This window comes from Lemur catta, chromosome 7 (assembly GCF_020740605.2).
Source record: "Lemur catta isolate mLemCat1 chromosome 7, mLemCat1.pri, whole genome shotgun sequence".
Classification (NCBI taxonomy): Eukaryota; Metazoa; Chordata; class Mammalia; order Primates; family Lemuridae; genus Lemur; species Lemur catta.
Window position 1 is genome coordinate 58,823,290 of NC_059134.1, and position 23,371 is coordinate 58,846,660.

The 23,371-nt window shown below is 40.3% G+C and overlaps 1 protein-coding gene across 2 annotated transcripts in view; it reads left to right on the forward strand.

Moving 5' to 3' along the window:
* The window catches only part of FAM168A (family with sequence similarity 168 member A), a 177,446-nt gene that overhangs the window by 125,297 nt on the left and 28,778 nt on the right, over positions 1–23,371 (forward strand). The gene's annotated exons all lie outside the window — the stretch shown is intronic.

Genomic DNA, 23,371 nt, shown 5'->3' on the forward strand with positions numbered 1-23,371 from the left:
TGTTTTCATAATAAAACACTGTGGCCCCAAGGAAATATTTTTTTTTCCTAGTGTAGCAGTCAGTATGTTAAATGAGGCAAATCTAGTCATGGAGCTCAGTTGATAATTGGACTGACTGTTCTTGTCCTGAAGGTTAACTGCTTGAAGGCTCGGCCAGGAGTTTGTTGAGATTAGCAACTTTAATAGTGCTGAAATGTTCCTTTTCTGTGTTTTGAAGAGAACTCCCTGGCATTTGGAGGCAGAATTGGCCTGCTTCCTGGAGTTCTACTTTTCAGTGGAATCACAGGGCTTCAGAGCAGGAACTGGAGAGGCCCACAGCTTGGAAAAAAAAGAATATCTTGGCCCGGCGCGGTGGCTCACGCCTGTAATCCTAGCCCTCTGGGAGGCCGAGGTGGGTGGATCGCTCGAGGTCAGGAGTTCGAGACCACCCTGAGCGAGACCCCGTCTCTACTAAAAATAGAAAGAAATTATCTGGCCAACTAAAAAATATATATAGAAAAAATTAGCCAGGCATGGTGGCGAATGCCTGTAGTCCCAGCTACTGGGGAGGCTGAGGCAGTAGGATCACTTAAGCCCAGGAGTTTGAGGTTGCTGTGAGCTAGGCTGACCTCACAGCACTCACTCTAGCCCTGGCAACAAAGTGAGACTCTGTCTCAAAAAAAAAAGAACATCTGGGTAGAGCAGATACCCCCTACTCCAGTTATGCTCCACATACCACAGAGTAAGTTTGTTTCTCCAGTGGATGGGTTAATAATAACAGCTATCAATTATTAACAATAATGGTTGCTATTTGTTGAGGATCCATTATGGGCCATACACAGTGTTCTGGAAACTTTTCTACCAAAGTGTACCTGACATCGGAGGGGAATTAATTCTTCTCTGGATTGATGTGGGAATGAATAGCCCACAGCAGCCATTCCAAGGGTGAAATTTATTTGAAGTCCATGTCTTATCTGCAAAATTTATAAGAGTTTTGCCTTATGGAACCATTATATAGTCATGCTTGTTTTCTATAAAAGAGATACTTTAAATTATTTACCATCTAGTAAAATTAACACCCCAGGAAAGTGTAGCATATTTACTCAGTGCTTTCATGTACCTTCCAGTATATTATTATTGAGTAAGCACAGGGATTCCTGTACCCAGTTTGAGAACTATGTCATCATTATTTTATTTAATTAAAAAAAATTTTTTTTACAAAAAACTCCATGCCACTTTATTTGAGCCTTCATCCAAAAATATAAAAGTGTTAAAAATGTGTAGATATTGACCTCCAATCCTCATAGACAGGTGAGAAGAAAGGATCAGGATAGAAGTTCAGAGTTCTTCCCACCCCCAGAGAAAAAGGAAAGCCCTAGGCATGGTATAGGATCAGAACACCAGGGCCCTATGGAGAACAGCCCCCTTCTCTCCTAGTATTGGCCCAAGTCCCTCTCACTCAACCCCCACCCTAAACTCTCCTTTTCAACCAAGAAGAAACATTTAAAATTCTTGAATCTTGTTCAGGAAGATGGTGCATAGTACATATAGCTGAACAAGGAGGGCTAGGCCTGCTTCCCTGCTTTTTGGCAGGAAGGAAAGGGCACAGCTCAGCTTCCTCCTCTTCACTCTCCTCTTCCTTCCTCTCCTCTTCATTGCAAACATCATTGCTTATTGTAACTTGGATTGACAGGACAACTTGAGATAGGCCACAGGGACTGTCATCTCCTGGTGATCATGGTTCCAGGTTACAACTTCTACCAGATTACATTCATTCTTAGCGCCCTCAGTGAGGCAGAGTGTGGTCAATTCCAGCACATGCTCCACATCATCCTCTTCCCCCATCTTGAAGGTGAAGGAGGGAATGTGGTCCGAGAGCTCACAGACGAAGAAAAAACTCTTCATAGTGACTGGGGCCAGAACCCCCAGACCTCTGACCTAAACCCCAGTAGGCTGAGTGATTGACATTATTATAATTATTTTCATCATTTGAGTACCAGTACCCATTCTCTAATAAGTCCAGTGCCAGGGGTTAGGACTGCCTGCTCACAGACCTCCCAATCTGTTTAGGAAGGGGCCAGCTGCCCCTCCTGTCATAGCTGACACATGTGTGATAGCTAACACATGACCTTACATGGAAGATATAGTTTCCAGCAGGATAGCCAACAATTCTGTCTTTTTGCTTGCACATCTTAGGAAAACTAAATAATCGGCCCCAAAAATTGGCTTTAAAAGGACTCATGTTGGGTAAGGTCAAAAGTGTGATTACTTGAAAATTGCTCAGCTGGTGGGAAAGGTACTTGAACTTAAGTGTCTAAATCAGATTTTTGCTATTACTGCTCACAGCAGGAGAAGAGGCAGAAAAATCCATAGTCCTTGGTCTTGTTTGAGCTACAAAACCACACTTCTGTTACCTCCAAAGGTCTCTGTCTGCCAGGGAGAATCTTTGGCCTCCACTGTCACCACAAGTGCTGTCACAATATGTAAGTTTATGTTGAGTTCACTGAACTGTGTTGTGTTATGCCTGTATGGCAGGAGGCCTGGAATCTTTGCAGGACCATAAGATAGGTAGGGGTGGGCAGACAGTCAAGACCCCAGACCTTTCCTCCTCTTTCCCTCCTTTGGGTGGACATGAGCTGGGAGAACTGAATTGAAATTCAGACAAGAGGGCACAGTGTTCAAAGGGGGGACCTGTTCCTGAACAGCTGTTATAATTGGGGTTACTGACAATCCTGAATTTCCAGAGAAGCTTGGAGCCTTCAGGAGGGAGGCTGAGTGATTGACATCATTATAATCATTTTCATCATTTGAGTACCCCATTCCCTAATAAGTCCAGTGCCAGATTTTTCTCATGTAGCTTAGTAGTTAAGAACTGTTTACATTTGAATCTCAGCTCTATCATTTGATCACTGTGCATCAGTTATAAATGCCTTAAGATGCTACTGGAAGACTTGATTAACGGTAGCTTAAATAAATAGGCAAACAGGAGGTATGTTTTTCTCACATTAAAAAAAATGTCTCAAAGTTTTCTGACTTGGGGGAAAAAAAAAGTCTGAAGGTCAGTGGCAGGTGGCATTATTAGGCCAATGATTTCAAGACCAATATCCCCATGACTCTTTCCTTTCCCTCGTGATCTAAGATGGCTACTACAGCTCTAGGCATCATGTCTGTGATCGAGGTAGGAAAAGGGGGGTATGGGGAACATCAGTAATATCTGTCCTTTTCCTAGGAAAGCAAAGACTTTCCCAAAATATCCCCAGCAGACGACTGTGTACATCTCATTGGTCAGAACCGTTCTATGTGGCTACTCCTAGGAGCTAGTGAGGCTGGAAGAGTGAGTAGTTAGCTTTTCCAGCTTCAGTAGTAGAGGCAGGCAAGGGCAAGAGGGTTGGGAATGAATGAGCATTGAGTTAGCTAGCCCGTGATATCTACCACAATGATGTGGACAAATAAACCAGCTTCTCTAGTTGGTTTTCTCATCTGTAAAATAAAGATAATAGTAGAACCTACCTCATGAAGGGGTTGTGAGGATTAGATGGGATTAATGTGAAGTGCTTAGCTAGTGTCAATATTAATACTTGACACATAATAAATAATACTAATTGTTTCTATTATTAGCATTATCATCATCTCGACTCTGCCAAGTAATTATTATCCCATTTTACATGAGAGGTAGCTGAAGCCCAGTGAGTGGAAGTAACTTGCCTGCAACCACAGTTTGAAATGACATAACCGGGATTAGAGCCTATTTCTGAATCTAAAGTCCATGCTTTTTTTTCTGCAGTGGAAATTGAGTCAGAAGGGAAATGGTGGTTAGCAGGTAGGTTTGTCTTGGCCAGACCCAAGGCATCATCATAGGCTTGGTGATTAGGGAAGGAGGAAGACTGAAAAGAACAGGTTTGGGTGGTGAGATCCCAAGCACAGGGAGAACCACAATTTAGGGGGTCATCACTGGACTGATACTAGATCACTCAAATGGGGGATGAGCATTTGCTAAAAGTAGAAATGTAATTTGATAAAGATTATAAGAAAAACCAGTTATCGGAGTAGCCAGAAGGAACCTCAATGTAGCCTGAAGGGAGGAGATCAAGGGAGACTTTTTGGAGACAGAAGTGAAGTGAAGGGCAAGGGAAGGACTATCCAAGCATTGAGGACAGCCTGAACAATGCATGGAGTAGAACAGTCAGATGGAGTGTGTTAGAACAGCTGTGTGTTTGGTGTGAATGATGTGTAAAATGCCAGGCCAGGCTTGGCAAGAGAAGAAATAGGATTTCTAAATATATAGGAGCCAGAGTTGGAGGGTCCTGAGACCATACTAAGAAGTTTGGAACTTTATCCTTGGTGATGAGAAACCACCAGAGAGTGGCATGATGGATAGACTGGGCATTTCTGAAAGATCTCTCCATATGCAGTGAGGAGGATGGATTGGAGAGAGAAAGAAAATGGAGGTCAGAAGACCAGTTAGGAGACTCTTATAATAGGTCAGTTGAGAGACCTGAACTTGGGGTGGTACGGGATGCAGAGAAGAGGACATGTCTGAGACATTTTTGAGAGAACAGTGTCTGGCATACAGTAAAAATTCAATTTTTGTGGAATATGAGTGAATAAGTTGGGACTTGACATTAGATTTGAGGAGTGAGGGAAAAGGAAACATCTGGACTTATCCCAGGCTTCCTGTGCCTTAGGTGATAGGTTGCATGGTTATGACTTTCACTGAGTTTTCAGGAGTACTGAGGCCAGTGTGTGTGTAAGAGAGCTTTCCTTTTAAATGTTTCTCAGGTAATTTCTCATAACCCTTGGGGAATCCCCCTTTTTCCTAGCATCGAGCATTTCTAAACTTAATATATCTTTGTAATTGTGAGGCAAGAAAATGCTATTTCCATTTTATAGATTTGGAAACCAAGGCGCAGAGTAATTAAGTAACTCACTTGGGATCCTCCAGCTACTCAGAGTGAGCAAATGTTCCTTCCTCTACAGCATGTTGCCTTTGTTTAAGACTCTTGGACTTCTTATTGTAATTTCAACTGATTATAGGCCATAATAAAACAAGCAATAAAATCCAGAAGATTAGATTGATCTAATTACTCAGCTGTTAAGATGAGGCCATGAGTTAATTGTAATTCAATGCATCTTCTAATTTAATCCAACACAGTATACAGTATCATTTGCATTATACAAAGACAGTTCTATTATATTAATGTCTCCTTAGTGTTAAAAGGAAAAAATAAAATAACTCATAGAGTCTAAACATTTCCCTACCCTCATTCTCTTTTATCAGAGAGATCTGGTTTCAGTCTTAACTGTCACTTACAGAACTATAAGCCAATTACTTAATCTTTCAGAGCCTCAGTTTTCTCACCTGTAAAACAGAATGTGGGAAATGTTGATTTAATAGTAGCTGTTGGGCTGGGCACTGTGGCTCACGCCTGTAATCCTAGCACTTTGGGAGCCCAGGCAGGAAGATCGCTTGAGGCCAGGAATTTGAGACCAGCCTGGGCAACATACTGAGACCCCATTTCTACAAAAAATTTCAAAATTAGCCAGGCCTGGTGATATATACCTGTGGTCCCAGCTACTCAGGAGGCTGGAGGATCGCTTGAGCTCAGGAGTTTGAGGCTGCAGTCAGCTCTATGATGATGCCGTTTTACTCTAGCCTGAGTGACAGAGAGAGACCCTGTCTCTACCAAAAAAAAAAAAAAAAAGTAGCTGCTGTTATTTTGCAGATGTGGAAACAGAGATTTAGAATTTGATAAGGACAATAAGGGTTTTGCCCAAGTTACTTGGTAACCTAATGATAGCTCTAAACAAACAGGCTAAAACATGTTTTGAAATGGTAGTATTTTCGGGGGGATCTTTGATCTAAGACATGTTCCTTATTTTAGTTTATTTGAAAACCCAGTCCTGGTGTGCATGTTGCACATATTTCCTGCCTTCCTTTAGGACCTCAATAGTGGGTTGACAAAGTCTCTAATAATAACAGCCCTTTAAATTTGCAGGGCCCTATAGGAGTTTTAAGGACATTTTTACATATATTTAGAAAACCTGAGGTGGGCGCAGTGGTTCACACCTGTAATCCTAGCACTCTGGGAGGCCAAAGCGGGAGCTCCTTTGAGCTCAGGAGTTTAAGACCAGCCTGAGCAAGAGTGAGACCCTGTCTCTACTAAAAATAGAAAGAAAATTATTCTGGACAACTAAAAATATATAGAAAAACTTAGCCGGGCATGGTGGCACATGCCTGTAGTCCCAGCTACTTGGAAGGCTGAGGCAGAAGGATTGCTTGAGCCCAGGAGTTTGAGGTTTCTGTGAGCTAGGCTGACACCATGGCACTCTAGTCCAGGCAACAGAGTGAGACTCTGTCTCAAAAAAAAAAAAAAGGAAAGAAAAGAAATAGAAAACTTGGGTATTGAATTCTAGTCCCAACTGCCTGAATAATGAGTGGCTGTTATTTGGACCAGATGAAATGTCTAGCAATGGGAGATTAATTGAACTACCTAAGTGTCCAATAATACGATCATTTTATGGTTTCTCTTGTTGTTTTTTCTTATTTCCAAAACAATATCTGCTCTGCTTTATTTTATTTTATTTTATTTCATTTTATTTTATTTTATTTTGAGACAGGGTCTTGCTCTATCTCTCAGGCTAGAGTGCAGTAGCATCATCACAGCTCACTGCAACCTCAAACTCCTGAGCTCAAATGATCCTCCTGCTTCAGCATCCCAACTAGCTGGGACTACCGGCATGAGCCACGACACTCAGCTAATTTTTTCTATTTTTGGTAGAGATGGGATCTCAGTCTTGCTCAGGCTGATCTTGAACTCCTGGCCTCAAGGGATCCTCCTGCCTTGGCTTCCCAAAGTGCTAGCACTAGAGGTGTGAGCCACTGCACCTGGCCATCTGCTCATTTTAGAAAGATCAGAAAATATTGACATACGAGAAGAGCATAAAGAACATTCATAATTCCCCTGGCTTAGAGACAATCACTATTAACACTTTGGTGTATCTGTTTTTCTAGATCTTTTTAATACACAGACACACATTGTTTTTCTTTTTCTTTTCTTTTTTTTTTTTTGAGACAGAGTCTCACTCTGTTGCTCAGGCTAGAGTGCTGTGGCGTCAGCCTAAGCTCACAGCAACCTCAAACTCCTGGGCTCAAGCAATCCTCCTGCCTCAGCCTCCTGAGTAGCTGGGACTACAGGTGTGTGCCACCACACCCGGCTAATTTTTTCTATTTTTAGTAGAGATGGGGTCTTGCTCTTGCTCAGTCTGGTCTTGAACTCCTGAGCTCAAGTGATCCTCCTGCCTCGGCCTCCCAGAGTGCTAGGATTACAGGCATGAGACACCATGGCTGGCCGTTTTTCAACAAAGATGAGATTATATGCTATGTATGATTCTATAACTCACCTTAATTTACTTAAGGAATTCTGAGTTGGGTCATTTAGATGTGTTTTAGCTAATTCCCTGTTGGTAGACATTTAGGTTGCTTGAACATTCACTGTTAACCCATAGCACAAAGCAGAAATAATAGACTGAAATGAGTTAGAAATAAAAGGCAAAAATGTGGTGGTACTTTCATTTACAAATTATTTTTATGGTCTTGTATTTGGTGAATCATTTACAAATTTTTAAAGTGGGACAAAAATATTTTAAAATGCACAAAAGATTGTAAACATACATACACACACAATAATACACAAAAAAATTACCTGTATTCAGAGAATAATAATTGGTTCAGTTTTTCCACAAAAAGCCATGCTGATTATAAGCTTGCTTTTGTCTAGCTTGTCCTTGGCCAAACAGTAATAGGCCTAACCACCTGGAGCCATGTGAGTGAAAAACAGGAGATAAGGCACATGATTGAGGATTTGGAAGATTTTCATTAAGTAGTCTTAAAATCCATGGCCAACACAACCATTTCCAGCAGGGAACTTTTTTTTTTTTTTTTTTTTGAGACAGGGCCTTGCTCACTGGAGTACAGTGGCCCAATCATAGGTCACTGTAGCCTTCAACTCCTGGGCTTAAGGGATCCTCCTGCCTCATCCTCCTGAATTAGAGCTGGAATTAGAGGTATGCGCCACCACGCCCAGCTAATTTTTTAACTTTTTGCAGAGATGGGATCTCAGTCTTGATCAGGCTGCAAACTCCTGGTCTCAAGCAATCCTCCTACCTCAGCTGCCCAAGTACTGGGATTACAGGCGTGAGTCATTACCCTCAGCCCAACTGGGAACTTTTAATGAAATGGGTGGGGGACTACCGTTTATTGAAATACCCACCCCATGCTGTCTCTTAATTTTCTAGCCTGCATGTAGGATATCCTTGTGTTCCTGAGGATCTGGTGAAGGGACTTGTCTATGATTTCATGTCTGATAAATGGTACAGTTGACTTTTAAATCCACATTTGCCTGCCTTCAGAGCCCCTGTTCTTTCCACTGGACTGTGATAGTTCCTTTAGGAGGGCCAGAGGAAGAAACCTCTTCTCTTGACTCTACAAAGCTAGTTCAATACTGCCCTGCTCTCCTCCTTAGCTGGCCCACATTTAGATACAGGAGAAGGATAAAGGGACAATGGTGCTGACATACAGTAGGTACTGAAAAATTATTTATCAAATAAGTAAATTACTGATTGTGTCTGTTTTTAAAAATATCAAAACCTAGGCTCTGAAAATTGGAGTGATTTGCCAAAGTCACGGAGCTAATAAGAAAAAGAGCTGGGATTTGAACCTAAGTCTGCCTATAAATGAAGCTCTTGCTGTTGTGTGACACTGTGCAGTTTGTCTCAGTTTGACACCTGTTCTCAATGTCCACAACAGTAGCGGGAGTTGATGGCCCAAGCACAAGTAACATCCCACTTAAGGTATCTCCTGTCACTAACTTGGAGTAGCAGTGGCCGCTCCAATCCAAAAGCCAGACCAGATTAAAATTCTTTTTGTCTTTTTTCCCTGTTTTCCTACACCACTATTTTTTTTTTAATCTCCCTCTGTGGTGGTCTTTTATCCCAGGCTGCCTAATAACAAGGTTATTTATGTGCTTGCTTGTCTTTCCTATTAGATGGTGAGTTCATGGAGGGCAAGGATTATATCTTTTCATTTTACATTCATTGTAGCACTTAGCACATATTAAGTGTTCAAGTATTTATTTAGTTGAATTGACCAAAGTTTGTGTACTTGGCTCACTTTTGAAGGCAATCACACAGGTATTGACATACAACAAATACATAGTTCATGAGTCCCCATCTCTGCAAAAAAATAGAAAAATTAGCTGGGCATAATGGCACACACCTGTAGTAGTACCAGCTACTTGGGAGGCTGAAGCAGGAGGATCACTTGAGCCTAGGAATTTGAGGTTGCAATAAGCTATGATGATACTACTGTTCTCTAGCCTAGACAACAGAGTGAGACCCTGTCTCAAAAACAAAACAAAACAAAACAAAAAAGAGATAACAATTCTTTTCTTCTTCTTTTTTTTTTCCTTAGAGCGTGAGAGGGAAGTGGGAGGGGGCAGGGAGCAAAGATATAACAGTTATAAACATATGTGCACCTAACAAAGCCCCAAAATACATAAAGTAAAAACTGACAGAATTGAAGGGTGAAGGAGACAATTCAACAATAATAGTTAGAGACTTCAGTATCCCACTTTCAATAATGGATAGAACAACTAGGTAGAAGGTCAACAAAGAAATAGAAGACTCGAACAACACTGTATACCTAACAGATACCTGTAGGGCACTCCAATAACAGAAAAATACAATTCTCAAGAACACATGGAACAGTCTCCAGGACAGACTACATGCGAGGCCTTAAAACATCTCTCAATACATTTAAAGGATTGAACTCATACCAAGGTATTTTCTCTGACCACAATGGAATGAAATTAGAAATCAGTAACAGAAAGGAATTTGAGAAATTCACAATTATGTGAAAATTAAATAACACAGTGTCCTAAATAACCAGTGGATCATAAACAAATCACAAGGGAAATTAGAAAATACTTTGAGATGAATGAAACATAACATACCAAAATGCAGCTAACATAGTACTTAGAGGAAATTTATAGCTGTAAGTACCTATATTAAAAAAGAAGACGGCCAGGCATGGTAGCTCACTCTTGTAATCCTAGCACTTTGGGAGGCCGAGGCAGGAGGATCATGTAAGGTCAGGAGTGCAAGACCCTAGCTCTATAAAAAATGAAGAAAAAAAAATTAGTTGGGTATGGTGGCATGCACCTATAGTCCCCACTATGGCTGAGGTGGGAGGATCGAATGAGCCCTGAAATTGGAGGCTGCAGTGAGCTACGATTGTGCCACTGCACTCCAGCCTGGGCAACAGAGTGAGACCGCCTCTCTTAAAAAAAAAAAAGAAGAAGAAGAAGAAAGATCTCAACTCTATAATCAAAGCTTTCCCCTTAACACATTGGGAAAAAAAGATAAAATAAAACCTAAAGGAAATAAAAGGAAGGAGATAATAAAAAATTAGAGCAGAAATCAGTGCAATAAAATAGATAAAAACAATAAAGAAAATCAATAAACTATAAATTGGTTATTTTAAGAGATCAGCAAAATCAACAAACCTTTTTAGCTAGACTGATCAAGAACAAAAGAGAGAAGACTCCAGTTACTAAAATTGAGAATGACACAGGGACCATCACTACTGACTTTTGTAGAAATAAAAAGGAATGTAAGGGAATACTATGAACAATTATATGCCAACAGATTAGCTACTTAAGTGAAATAGACAAAAAAAGAACACAAACTACCAACACTGACTCATGGAGTAATAGAAAATATGAATGGACCTATAACAAACAAAATATTTCCCACAAAGAAAAGCCTAGGACAGATGGTTTCATTGGTAAGTTCTACCAAATATTTGAATAAGAATTAACACCAGTGCTCCACAAACTCTTCCAAAAAGTTCAAGATGAAGGAACACATTCTAACTCATTCTATGAGGCCAATATTACCTTGATACCAAAATCAAAGACATCTCAAGAAAATGATAGACTAATATCCCATTGGAATATAAATGCAAAAATCCTTAACAAAATACTAGCATTGTTTCAGATCTTTTCCAACACTAGATATTATCAGACTTTAAAATTTTTGCCCATCTGATAAGTGTGAAGTAAAATTTTATTCCATTTATGTGTATTTCGCTGATTACTGGTGTGGTTGAACATCTTTTCTGTTTCTCTTCCCTCTCCCCAGAAAATTGAGTGATTTCTTCTGTGAATTGTTGGCTGATTAGATTCTTTTGGCTTAGTTTCATTTCTTATTGATTAATATGAGTTTTTTTATTCTGGATACTAGTCCTGTGTTAAGTGTGTTACAAGTGTCTTTGTGTGCTTGTTTTTTAACTTTATTTATGATGTCTTTTGTCATACAGAACTTTATGTTTTTGATGAGTTAAATTTATTATCCTTTTCTGGTTCTTCCTTTTGATCTCATCTAAGAAATAATTTCCAGTGCCAAGGTCATACTCATATTCTTCTATTTCTTTTTCTAATAGTTTTAAAGTTTTATTTTATGTTTAGGCCTTCGGTCTTTCTGGAATTGAAGAAGTATGAGGTAGGAGATCTAATTTTATTTTTTTACATGGAAAACAAATATCCTGATATAATTTATTGAATCTTACCAAGATTCTTCCCTTTGCCAGATCTCTTTAAACAGAATAATAGAATGAAAGAGTGAATTGGCCCGGGAGAGAAAGGGATTCATGGACCAAATTATCATTTTGCAAAATTTCACCTTGTTTTTTTGTCTGTTTTTAGAAGATAAATGCACAGATGCCAGGGACCATTCACCAAACAACCTATAAAGTGTTGAGTACCTCCTAAGTGCCTTATAGCTGTTGTGGGGGGCAGGGAAGCAGCAGCAGCAGCAGCAGCAAGCAGCACACTCCTAGAGTGGAAATTGAGACAGAATAGGCCATCTGCTTTCCATTAAAATTTCTCCCATACCAGCAGATAGGGGAACTACAGAGATATTTTTAGATTTGTTAAAGAATATTTTCCCCTGAGGAACAGCACACCCATAGCCTTATGTTACTTACCTCGGAACAACTGTATTATTAGCATCTAAGCAGACTATTTTTTTTTTTTTTTGAGACAGAGTCTCGCTGTGTTGCCCGGGCTAGAGTGAGTGCCGTGGCGTCAGCCTAGCTCACAGCAACCTCAAACTCCTGGGCTTAAGCAATCCTCCTGCCTCAGCCTCCCGAGTAGCTGGGACTACAGGCATGCGCCACCATGCCTGGCTAATTTTTTCTATATATATATTTTAGTTGGCCAGATAATTTGTTTCTATTTTTAGTAGAGACGTGGTCTCGCTCTTGCTTAGGCTGGTCTCAAACTCCTGAGCTCGAACGATCCACCCGCCTCGGCCTCCCGAGTGCTAGGATTACAGGCGTGAGCCACTGCGCCCGGCCCAGACTATTTTCTTATCTTTTTTTGTTGTTGATATTGCCTATACACTAAAGACATATCAAGTTAAGCCTGCTCTGATTTTAGCAGCCTTTCTCTGCTAGGGCTCAGCCTAGGTGAATGACCCAGAGATTGCTGGTCTTTAACTTGTATGGGCATGTCTTCCCTGAAGATGCAGCACAACTCTGAGCACAATTGATTACTGGATATTTCCCCTTTCTTGCTACCTCTGGGGGAGTTGCCTTGCCCAAGCTAAGAACAGTGCCTCACTAGCATTCACACCCTTTACAATTCCCTGGGGCTCACCAGTTGTAGGCTGGGTGGGTAGGCTTTGAATCCAATATACAGGCTACCTCAGATTCAGCACTACAAAACTGCTGCCTGCTTGGGCTGACCTACATTCTCGCCAGTATAGCACTCTCAGCAGCCAGGCCTCCCAGCTAGTAAGAGGAATTCACATTCAGGCATTTTTCTGGAGCTAACAGATTCAAAGGTCTGTTTAATTTATTTTCCTTCCTTCTGCTATGAAAGAAAAGAAGGGGGAAAAAAAAGCCTGTAAGCCCTGCAGTTAGAATGTTTCCCATCTTGCTTTGCAGCTTCTCAGCCCACAGCACTAAAAAATAGGTCTTGTTATCAGGATCAGATTTTGTGGCCTTTGTCTCCTAAACATCTTTGTAGTTCTTCCCTCTTCATCCCATTGCTACTGTTTTGGCATTTCCTCTGGGCTACTGTGAATAACTTCCTATCACTTCCCCCACTGATCTTACCCACTTTGAACCCCTTTTACACTGCTGCTGGAGTAGTTTTGATACAAATCTGAAATTCTCCATTTTGGAATGCTACAATAGTTTCCTATTATTTCCTGATAAATTCTGTCCCTTAACTTGGCATCCAAATCCCTTCACAATCTGTCCCCCAATCTATCTTTTTATCTGTGTTTCCTGCCATTTTTTCCCAACACACAGTAAACTCCAACCATAGTGAACTATTTGTCATTTTCCCAATACGTCATGCACTTTCATGCATGGAATGAATATAGATTACTTTGTCCCCACCCCCATACACCTAACAAACTCTTCCCATTCATCATTGTTTGAAGCCAACTAAAATGTTTCTTCCTCTAAGAAACCATTCCCAACTATCCCAAACCTGTTTGTCATTTCCTCCTCGGCATTCTGATAACACCCCATAACATTCTCTAATTACATACATATATATATATATATATATATATATATACATACATATATATATATATATATATATATATATGGAGAGAGAGAGAGAGAGAGAGAGCACCTGTAGATTAATTTAAATAACCTATATTATTTCCCCATCAGAGTGTAAGCTCCTACATAAAGAACCTAGCACCATGATTGCCACAGAGTAAGCATTTGCTAGATGCTAACAACTATTATGATGAGGATGAAGAAATCTGGATTAAGTCGCTTTAGGCCTTCACTGACCACCATCACCATGGTTTTGTTATGTCCATTCCATTAAAAAATTTTTTAAAATTGGGGAAAAAGCCATCAGCAGAAGAGTGAACAAGACAGAAAGAAAAATTTGAATTACTTTAAGAGAAGGGAATTTGTAAATTGAAGTCTGATCAGAGGTGAGCAGTCAGGATGGGGGAGGATTGAAGGAATTGGGTCTATTGGGTTTGGACAAAAGAAAATTCAGGAAGAATAACTTATATCTTCGTACAAGGGTTGTCCAGAAGGATCCAGCCATGTAATATGAAAAATATATTCACAATGGCTTGATCCTTTCCAGACAACCCTCATATATCTTCATGCTGTCCTGGAGGAGAGGAACAGACGTGTTGTTCTGTGAGGGTAGAAGTAGGACCAGTGGCTGACAAGGTGTTCAGGGTAAGATTCCTCATTAGGCAGATTTTTAGCTCAGAGTGAAGAATTTTCTAACCTCCAGAGCTCTCCAGCAGGAGCTGGAACTGACTGAAGAGGTTCTGAGCATGCGATCATTAGAAGGGTCTGCTAGCTGGGTTATGGGCATACCCGTATAAAGGGTATTCCTGTGCTGAGTGACAAATTGACTCAATCATCTCTAATACCTCTTCCAACTCTATAATTCAGTGCCTGTGTGATACTTTTCAATAACTCGAGCATGACCTACATGAGAACACTGATAGAATGGCTTTGTTGTTTTGTTGTTGTTAGCAGAAGAAACATCTTTGACCAAATTGATTCTCCAGAGTAATTTCCTATTTACTCTCATTTTGAAGATGAAGTAAAAGAATCTTGGCAAAGTAAATGACAGCCAAATCAGGAGGTTTGCTCTGAGTAGACTCATGTTTTGAGGAGAGGTGGGGAAGTTGTAGGAGTGGACTTTGTCTCACTCAGCAGGCCTGGGTTTTGTCACCACTCTCTACTTACTGGCTGTGTGAGTAAGATTAAGTCTCAATATCCTCATCTCTAAAATGGAACTAATAATATATTTGTAGAGTTAGGGTGAAGATTAAGTCAGATAAAGAAGTGCCTAGCCCAGTGCCTAGAATATAGTACCGATCCAAAATTATATCCTTCTTCTTGCCCTTTATTATTTTGAGAGAATAAAGATTTTTTGCTTTGTTTTAATTTTGGTCAGCCTGGGGGCAGTCCTTGAGGGGCAGCTTTCTTTTTAATTATAGGCTTCAGACCTAAAATGTCTTCATTTCCTAAGTGTTTCCCTGCTCACAAAGGAGTAAGCTTCTTTGTCTTTCTGAGCCAGGGAGTTAGTCTTCCATTATTAGCTTTTTGATACTCTGCTATTTTTAGCTGCTAAAGATCAAGTATTTTCGGAAATAGTCCCCTGATTTCTGTTGAAATTAATTTCTAATTTCCATATTAATCAAAAAATGGCTTTATATTTCTTTAGTCCTAATCCTAGTTACAACAAGAGGATTAGATTGTATTGACATCTATAAAGCAATTAAAATGCACATATCAGAATCCCAGGAAACCTGATCACTACTATAGCCTTTGGGATATAAAGGAAAAAAATTCACTGTGTCCATTTATTCTCTTCATTCTTGACCTTCAAAAAATACAAATACAGAAGGGGCAGATTTGTTTCCCAGGACTAAATCATAGTAATTTGGTAGGTGTGGGAAAGACATTGCTGTTGGGTTTCCCTTCCCTGTTTTACCACTGACTTGCTGAATAATCTTAGCCAAAAAGTTATTTCATCTCTGAGCTTCTATTTGGCTATCTACAAAATTGGAGAAATAACATTAGGGACCCAGCGCCGGTGGCTAATGCTTGTAATCCCAGCACTTTGGGAGGCCGAGGTGGGAGGATTGCTTGATGCCAGGAGTTTGAGACCAGCCTGAGCAAAAGTGAGAGCTTGCCTCTACACAAAATAGAAAAAATTAGCGGGATGTGGTGGTGTGCACCTGTGGTCCCAGGCTGAGGCTGGAGGATTACTTGAGCCCAGGAATTTGAGGTTGCAGTGAGTTATGATGACACCACTGCCCTCTAGCCTGGGCGACAGAGCATGACATTGTCTCAAAAACAAAACAAAACAATCATTAACATCATTAACAAATCAAATCATTGGTTTGAGGCTCAAATGAAAAGCAGGTGTGCAAATGTTTTTTGTATGAGCAGTGGGTAAAAAATATATATAGTATTTTATTTCAACTCAATATACAAACATGAGCAGCTTATCAAGGGGATATGTTCTAAGAAATGCATCATTAGGCGATTTCATCATTGTGTGCCCCCAAGGGAGTACACTTACACAAACCTAGTTGGTATAGCCTAGGCTATAAACCTGTACAGCATGTTACTGTACTGAATACTGTAAGCAATTGTAACACAATGGTAAAGTATTTGTATCTAAACATAGAAGAAGTACAGTAAAAATACAGTATAAAAGATAAAAAATGGTATACCTGTATAGGGCACTTACCATGAATGGAGGTTGCTCCAGGTGAGTGAGTGAGTGAGTGGTGAGTGAATGTGAAGGCCTTGGACATTACTGTATACTACTGGGGACTTTATAAACACTGTACACTTAGGCTACACTAAATTTATAAAAAATATTTTTTCTTTCTTCAATAATAAATTAACCTTAGCTTTCTGTAACTTTTTAACTTTATAAACTTTTAAAATTAAAAAAAAATTTGACTCTTATAATACTTAGCTTAAAACAGATTGTATAGTTGTACAAAAATATTTTCTTTATACCCTTATAAGTTTTTTTTCTATTTTAAAATTAATTTTTTTTTTACTTTTTAAACTTTTTTGTCAAAAACTAAGACACAGACACACATATCTGCTTAGGCCCATACAGAGTCAGGATCATCAGTATCACTGTCTTCCACCTCCACATCTTGTCACACTGGAAGGTCTTCAGGGACAGTAACATGTATGGAGCTGTTATCTCCTATGATAACAGGGTTTTCTTTGGGAATACCTCCTGAAGGAAATTCCTAATTGTTTTACAGTTAGCTTTTCTTTTTTCTTTTTTTTTTTGAGACAGAGTCTCGCTCTGTTGCCCGGGCTAGAGTGAGTGCTGTGGCGTCAGCCTAGCTCACAGCAACCTCAAACTCCTGGGCTCAAGCAATCCTCCTGCCTCAGCCTCCCGAGTAGCTGGGACTACAGGCATGTGCCACCATGCCCGGCTAATTTTTTCTGTATATATTTTTAGCTGTCCATATAATTTGTTTCTATTTTTAGTAGAGACGGGGTCTCACTCTTGCTCAGGCTGGTCTTGAACTCCTGAGTTCAAACAATCCATCTGCCTCGGCCTCCCAGAGTGCTAGGATTACAGGCGTGAGCCACTGCACCCAGCCCAGTTAGCTTTTCTTTATAAACAGAAGGAGTATGCTTAACTGATAAAAAGTATAGTATACTAAATGCATAAACCAGTAACATAGTCATTTGTTATCATCATCTAGTATCATGTACTATGCATAATTGTGTGTGCTATACTTTTATATGACTGGCAGTGCAATAGGTTTGTTCATACCAGCATCACCAGAAATACATAATGCATTGTGCCATGACATTAAGACAGCCTACAGCATCACTAAGTGATAGGAATTTTTCAGCCTCTTTATAATCTGATGGGACCACTGCCATGATCTCAGTCATTAATTGAAACATCATTATGCAGTGTGTGACTATACTTTACCCCCCATGAGCTTCAGCAGATCCAGTCAGTCGTTGCACTCTGCTCACTTGGGTAGGGCTGAGCCTATCTAAGGAGTCTTGGACTGTGCTGAGAGGAGAATATTCCAGCAGGGAATAACCACAAACTAACAAGTGCTCATGTGACTGGAAACATTTATTCTAATGGTGAGAGACAAACAGTGATCACATATTTAATACAAACAAGAAAATATATAGTATGTCAGTTAGTGCCGTGAAGAAAAAAAAACAGAATAAGGAGTATAGCCAGTGATGAGAAATGAGAGTACTATTTTAGAAAGAATGTAAGGTGACCTTTGAACCAAGTTCCAGGAAAAGGGAACAGAAAGGGTAAAGGCTTTGAGATTAGAAAGTGCTTGACACATTTGAGGAACATCAAGGAGGTCATTGTGGCTGGAGAAAATTAGCTAGAAGGCAGATAATGGGAGAGGTAGTGGGGGCTCAAGCAGTTATTAGAAGGATTTTGCTGTCATTGTCATGAGAAGGCACTGTAGGGCTTAAAGGAGTTACGTGATCTGACTTAATGTTTTAACAGGATCACTCTGGCTGCTGTGGGAAATAGGCTATATGGGATCAAAGGTAGAAGCAGGGAGACCAGTTATGAAGCTGTTGCAATAATCTAGGTGAAAAATAATGATGATTTGGGCTAGAATAGAAAGTGTGTAGTCAGTGAGATATGGTCAGATTCTGAATATATCTTGAAGGTGGAATGAAAAGGATTTGCCCATGGATTGGATGTAGATAGGAGGGAAAAAATAGAGTTAAGGATAACTAAGGTTTTTGGCCTCAGCAGCTGGAAGAATAAGTTGTCATCCAATGTGCAGAAAACTGCTGAGAATAGGTTTGGAAGGGACTCAGAAGATAGGAAGCAAAAATTTATTTTTGAATCTCTTACATTTGAAATAATAATAGCTAACTTTTTGAAGGCTGAACTATGTGCCTGGCCTGCTTTGGGATCTTAACTATTTAATATTTCTAGCAACCTATTATATTAGGTAAATACTATTATTAGTCCCATTTTACAGATGGGAAAACTAAGTCAGAGAGTTTAAAGGGTACAAATAATAGTGTTGCTAGGATTCAAACCTAGTCAAACTGGCTCCAGAGCCCACGTTTTTTTTTTTTTTTTTTGGAAGCAGAATCTTGCTCTGTCACCTAGGCTAGAGTGCCGTGGCATCAGCCTAGCTCACAGCAACCTCAAATTCCTGGGCTCAACTGATCCTCCTGCCTCACCTTTCCAAGTAGCTGGTACTACAGGCATGTGCCACCACACCTGGCTAATTTTTTTCTATTTTTAGTAGAGATAGGGGTCTCATACTTGCTCAGGCTGGTCTTGAACTTCTGACCCCAAGCTATCCTGCTGCCTCGGCTTCCCAGAGTGCTAGGAGTACAGGTGTGAGCCACCATGCCTGGCTGAGCCTATACTTTTAACCACTCTGCTACATAGCTTTGATATCTAACAGGCATCCAAGTGGAGATGCCAAGTAGGCAGTTAGATACTATATGAGTCAGGAGTTTGGGCTAGAAGTGCAGTGTAGCAATTTGAAACTTGGGTATAATCAGTGGACAGATGAAGCTATAAAGGTAGGTTAGGGCCAGCCTCCATAAAGGGAAACATGGTCACCAGAAGGCAAAATGATGAAATCAAGTCCCCAAAAAGTAACCTACCTTCTCTGATTTGCTGCTCCTCAGAGCCAAGGAGGGCACAAGCCAAGCCACTTACAGATGCCCCCCAAATGCTAAAAACCTCCCTCTCCCACTTCTGCCTGGAATGTCCTTCCTCCTTTTTTTAGTCCATATCCAGGGGCACCTAGTACCCTGGCAAATAATAGGTAATAAATAAATGATCATTGATAAAGGCTCCTTCTCACTATCTCTGTCATGGCACTTTTCAGGCTGTATTCTAATTGTCCACTTATTTTTCTCCCTCATCAGTTGTTGACTCTCTCAAGGTCAGGGACCCTGTTGGATTTGTTTCTTTTGTTTTTAAACCACTCAGCTCCAGCATACAACCTACCTGGTAATTTCTTCACTGAGTACCTATTCTCTTCCTTATCTGTGCTAGCCAATAGAGATGCAAACATCATCATCAACAGAAGCAGCAAGTTGAAAAATATCAGTTGGGGACAAGGAAACATAATAAACAAAACAAAATGAAAATGGCAAGAGAAGTGGGGAGGAAGCCCAGCTAACCTGTGATGCCCTTTTTGGACAAAGAAAGTTGATTGTGGGGAAGGATGTTCTCTACTGGCTAAACAGGCTATGAGCTACCCTGCATTTGGAAGTTCAGGTGCTTGCTGTACATGCGGCAGAGAGGGAGGATGGGGTGGTGTGCTGACAGAGTGGGAAGTGGGAAGGAGGAACTAACAGCTGTTGCATACAGGCTAATGAGACATAGCTGTGCCTTCAAGGAGCTTACAGTTTGGGGAAGGAGTAGAGGATAGAAAATATTAATATAAACAAACCATTGAAATGCAGAGTGCAGTAAGTATGGTGTGATAAGATAATTGGGGCATGCATGTGTCTTCAATTTTGTTCTGTTCTAAAGGGTAGAAGCTACAAGTAGTCAAGTCTGATGCTATATGAGGAGGCACTTTCAGACAATCAGAGTAGTCTCACAGTGGAATGGGGGTCTCAGGAAAGGAAGGAGCTCACTGTCAGTAGACATGTAAGGGCTGAGATGAATGATTCCATGAGGGTGTTGTAACAGAGGCTCTAGCCCCAAATGTGAGGTTGGACTAAATGGCCTTTAAGATGCTTTCTAACCTTAGCAATCTATGACCCTAAGTCCCTCCCCTTTTCTGGGCCTCAGGATGTCATCTATAAAATGAAGAAGGGTAGACCAAGCAAAGCTCCCTATACTACTGCCATCCTGTAATATCTGCCAAATCCAAGTACATTAAAGATAATTCTACTTGGAAACATTAAAGGAAGATCCCATAATTGCCCCTAAACTAAAAGGCATCTGAAATGACAGGAGTGTGATTACTTGTGGCTGCACAATATCTCACATGAAGCTGAATACTGATTTCAGCCATGAGACTGGATCACTTGGCTTTCCAGATTAGACTCCTTTCTTCTTGAAAAGTGGCATACCTGCAGATTGCTAATTAAGTAACAAGTTGGCTACCTCAGTTCTAAAATCAGAAAATGATTAATGGGTAAAGAGAGATGAATTTTCTTTGGGGTTGGAAAGGATTTAGGGAAAGGCATATTAATAAAGATACATTATTAAATCTCCAATATTTACAAATCCCAAAGAAGCTTTTAGGGATTTAAGGATTTAATCTTTGACTTCTAAAACCAGCTTTCCATTGTCAGTCAAAATGCCAGTGAGCATTTAAAAACTGCAGGGAGCAAGCAGTAAAGCAGGCACTTACACATTGCTAGTGCAAGTACAAATTGATCGTCTTTCTAGAAGCAGTGTGGCAGAGTATATGAAGACTCTTAGCATGTCACTTCTTATCACCTCCACTGCTGTTTCCCTGGTCAGAGTCCCCTCATCCATTGCCAGGAGTTTGCAGTAGCCTCCCAGCTGGTCTCCCTGCTTCTCCCCTTACAGTCTGTTTTCGACACAGCAATCAGAGTGAACCTTTTCAAACCTAAGTCAGATCGTGTTATTCTTTTGCTCAAAACCTTGTGATGGCTTCTCATTTCACTCAGAATAAAAGTCTAAGTTCTCACAGGAGCCTGTAAGGCCCTAAATGAACTGACCAGCCCTTTGTCTTTCTGACTTCCTCTTTTGCTACTGTATCCTCCTCATTCTCCTCCTCCTCCTCCTCCTCCTCCCCCTACCCCTTTTTTTGAGAGGAGTCACACTCTGTTGCCTGGGCTAGAGTGCAATGGCATCATCATAGCCCACTGTAACCTCCAACTCCTGGACTCAAGCGAGCTCCTGCCTCAGCCTCCTGAGTAGCTGGGACTGACTGCAGGCATATGCCACTATGCTTGGCTAACTTTTCTTATTTTTTATAGAGATGGGGTCTTGCTGTTTCAGCCCAGCCTAGTCTTGAACTCCTAGCCTCAAATGATCCTCCTGTCTCAGCCTCCCAAAGTGCTAGGATTACACTTTGCCCATGCCCAGCCTTTCCCCCTTATTTGTTCCAAAATGGATCAATGATCTCAATATACAAGCCAAAACCATAAAACTCTTAGAAGAAAACATAAGGGTAAATCTTCATGACCTTCGATTTGGCAATGGACTCCTACATATGACACTAAAAGCACAAGCAACAAAAGGAAAAACACATAAATTGGACTTAAATCATAATTGAATTTTTTGGCCGGGTGCGGTGGCTCACGCCTGTAATCCTAGCACTCTGGGAGGCCGAGGCGGGTGGATAGTTCGAGCTCAGGAGTTCGAGACCAGCCTGAGCAAGAGTGAGACCCCCGTCTCTACTAAAAATAGAAAGAAAATATCTGGCCAACTAAAAATATATATAGAAAAAATTAGCCAGGCATGGTGGCGCATGCCTGTAGTCCCAGCTACTCGGGAGGCTGAGGCAGTAGGATCGCTTAAGCCCAGGAGTTTGAGGTTGCTGTGAGCTAGGCTGACGCCACGGCACTCACTCTAGCCAGGCAACAGAGCAAGACTCTGTCTCAAAAAAAAAAAAGAAAAAAAAATTGAATTTTTTTTACATCAAAGGCATTATCAAGAAAGTGAAAAGACAAGCCACAGAATGGGAGAAAATATTTGCAACTAATATATCTGATAATGTTTTAATATTCAGAGTATATTAAGAACTTCTGCAATGCAACAGCAAAAAGGCAGCCCAATTCAAAAATGGGAAAATGATTTGGGTAGACATTCCTCCAAAAAAGATACACAAGTAGCCAGTAAGCACATGAAAAAGATGCTCAACACCATTAGTTGTTAGGGAAATGCAAATCAAAACCACACTGAATCCCACTTTACACCTACTGTAGAGGATAACTATAATTAAAAAAACAGAAAATAACAAGTGTTGATGAGGATCTGAAGAAATTTGAACCATCATACATTGCTGATGGTAATGTAAAATAGTACAGCCGTTGTGAAAAACAGTTTAGTTGTTCCTTAAAAAGCTAAACATGGGAGCCAATTGTACTGGTGCACACCTATAGTCCCAGCTACTCAGGATGCTGAGGTGGGAGTATAAGTCCAGCCTGGACAACATCGTGAGACCCCCCATCTCTTTAAAAAAAGGCTAAAAAACAGGAAATTACCAAAAATTCTTCTACTCAATATAGATCCCAAAGAACTGAAAACAGGGACTCAAAGAGATGCTTGTATGTCATTGTTCTTTGTAGCATTATTCACAGTAACAAAAAGGTGGAAATAACCCAGGTATCCATCAACAGAAATGGATAAACAAAATGTGGTATATACATAAAATAGAATATTTTTCAGCCATAAAAAGGAATGAAATTCAGACACATGCTACAACATGGATGAACATTATGCTAAGAGAAAGAAGCCACACAAAAAAGGACAAATAGTGTATGATTCCACTTACATAAAATATCTAAAATAGGCAAATTCATAGCGACAGAAAGCAGATTAAATGTTACCACATTGGGAGTTGGGGAATGGGGAGTTACTGTTAATAACTTGCAGAGTTTCTGTTTGGGGTGATGAAAAGTTTTAGAAACAGATAGTCATGATAATTGTACAACATTGTAAATGTAATTAATGTCACTGAAAGGCACATTTAAAAATGGTTAAAATCGCAAATTTTATGTTACATATGCTTTACTACAATAAAAAAATTTCAAAAAACCCCCCCCAAACTATATATAATATGTTGAAGTGAGCTGGAGCTGCCTCGTGTGAGCTCTCGAGAGCTG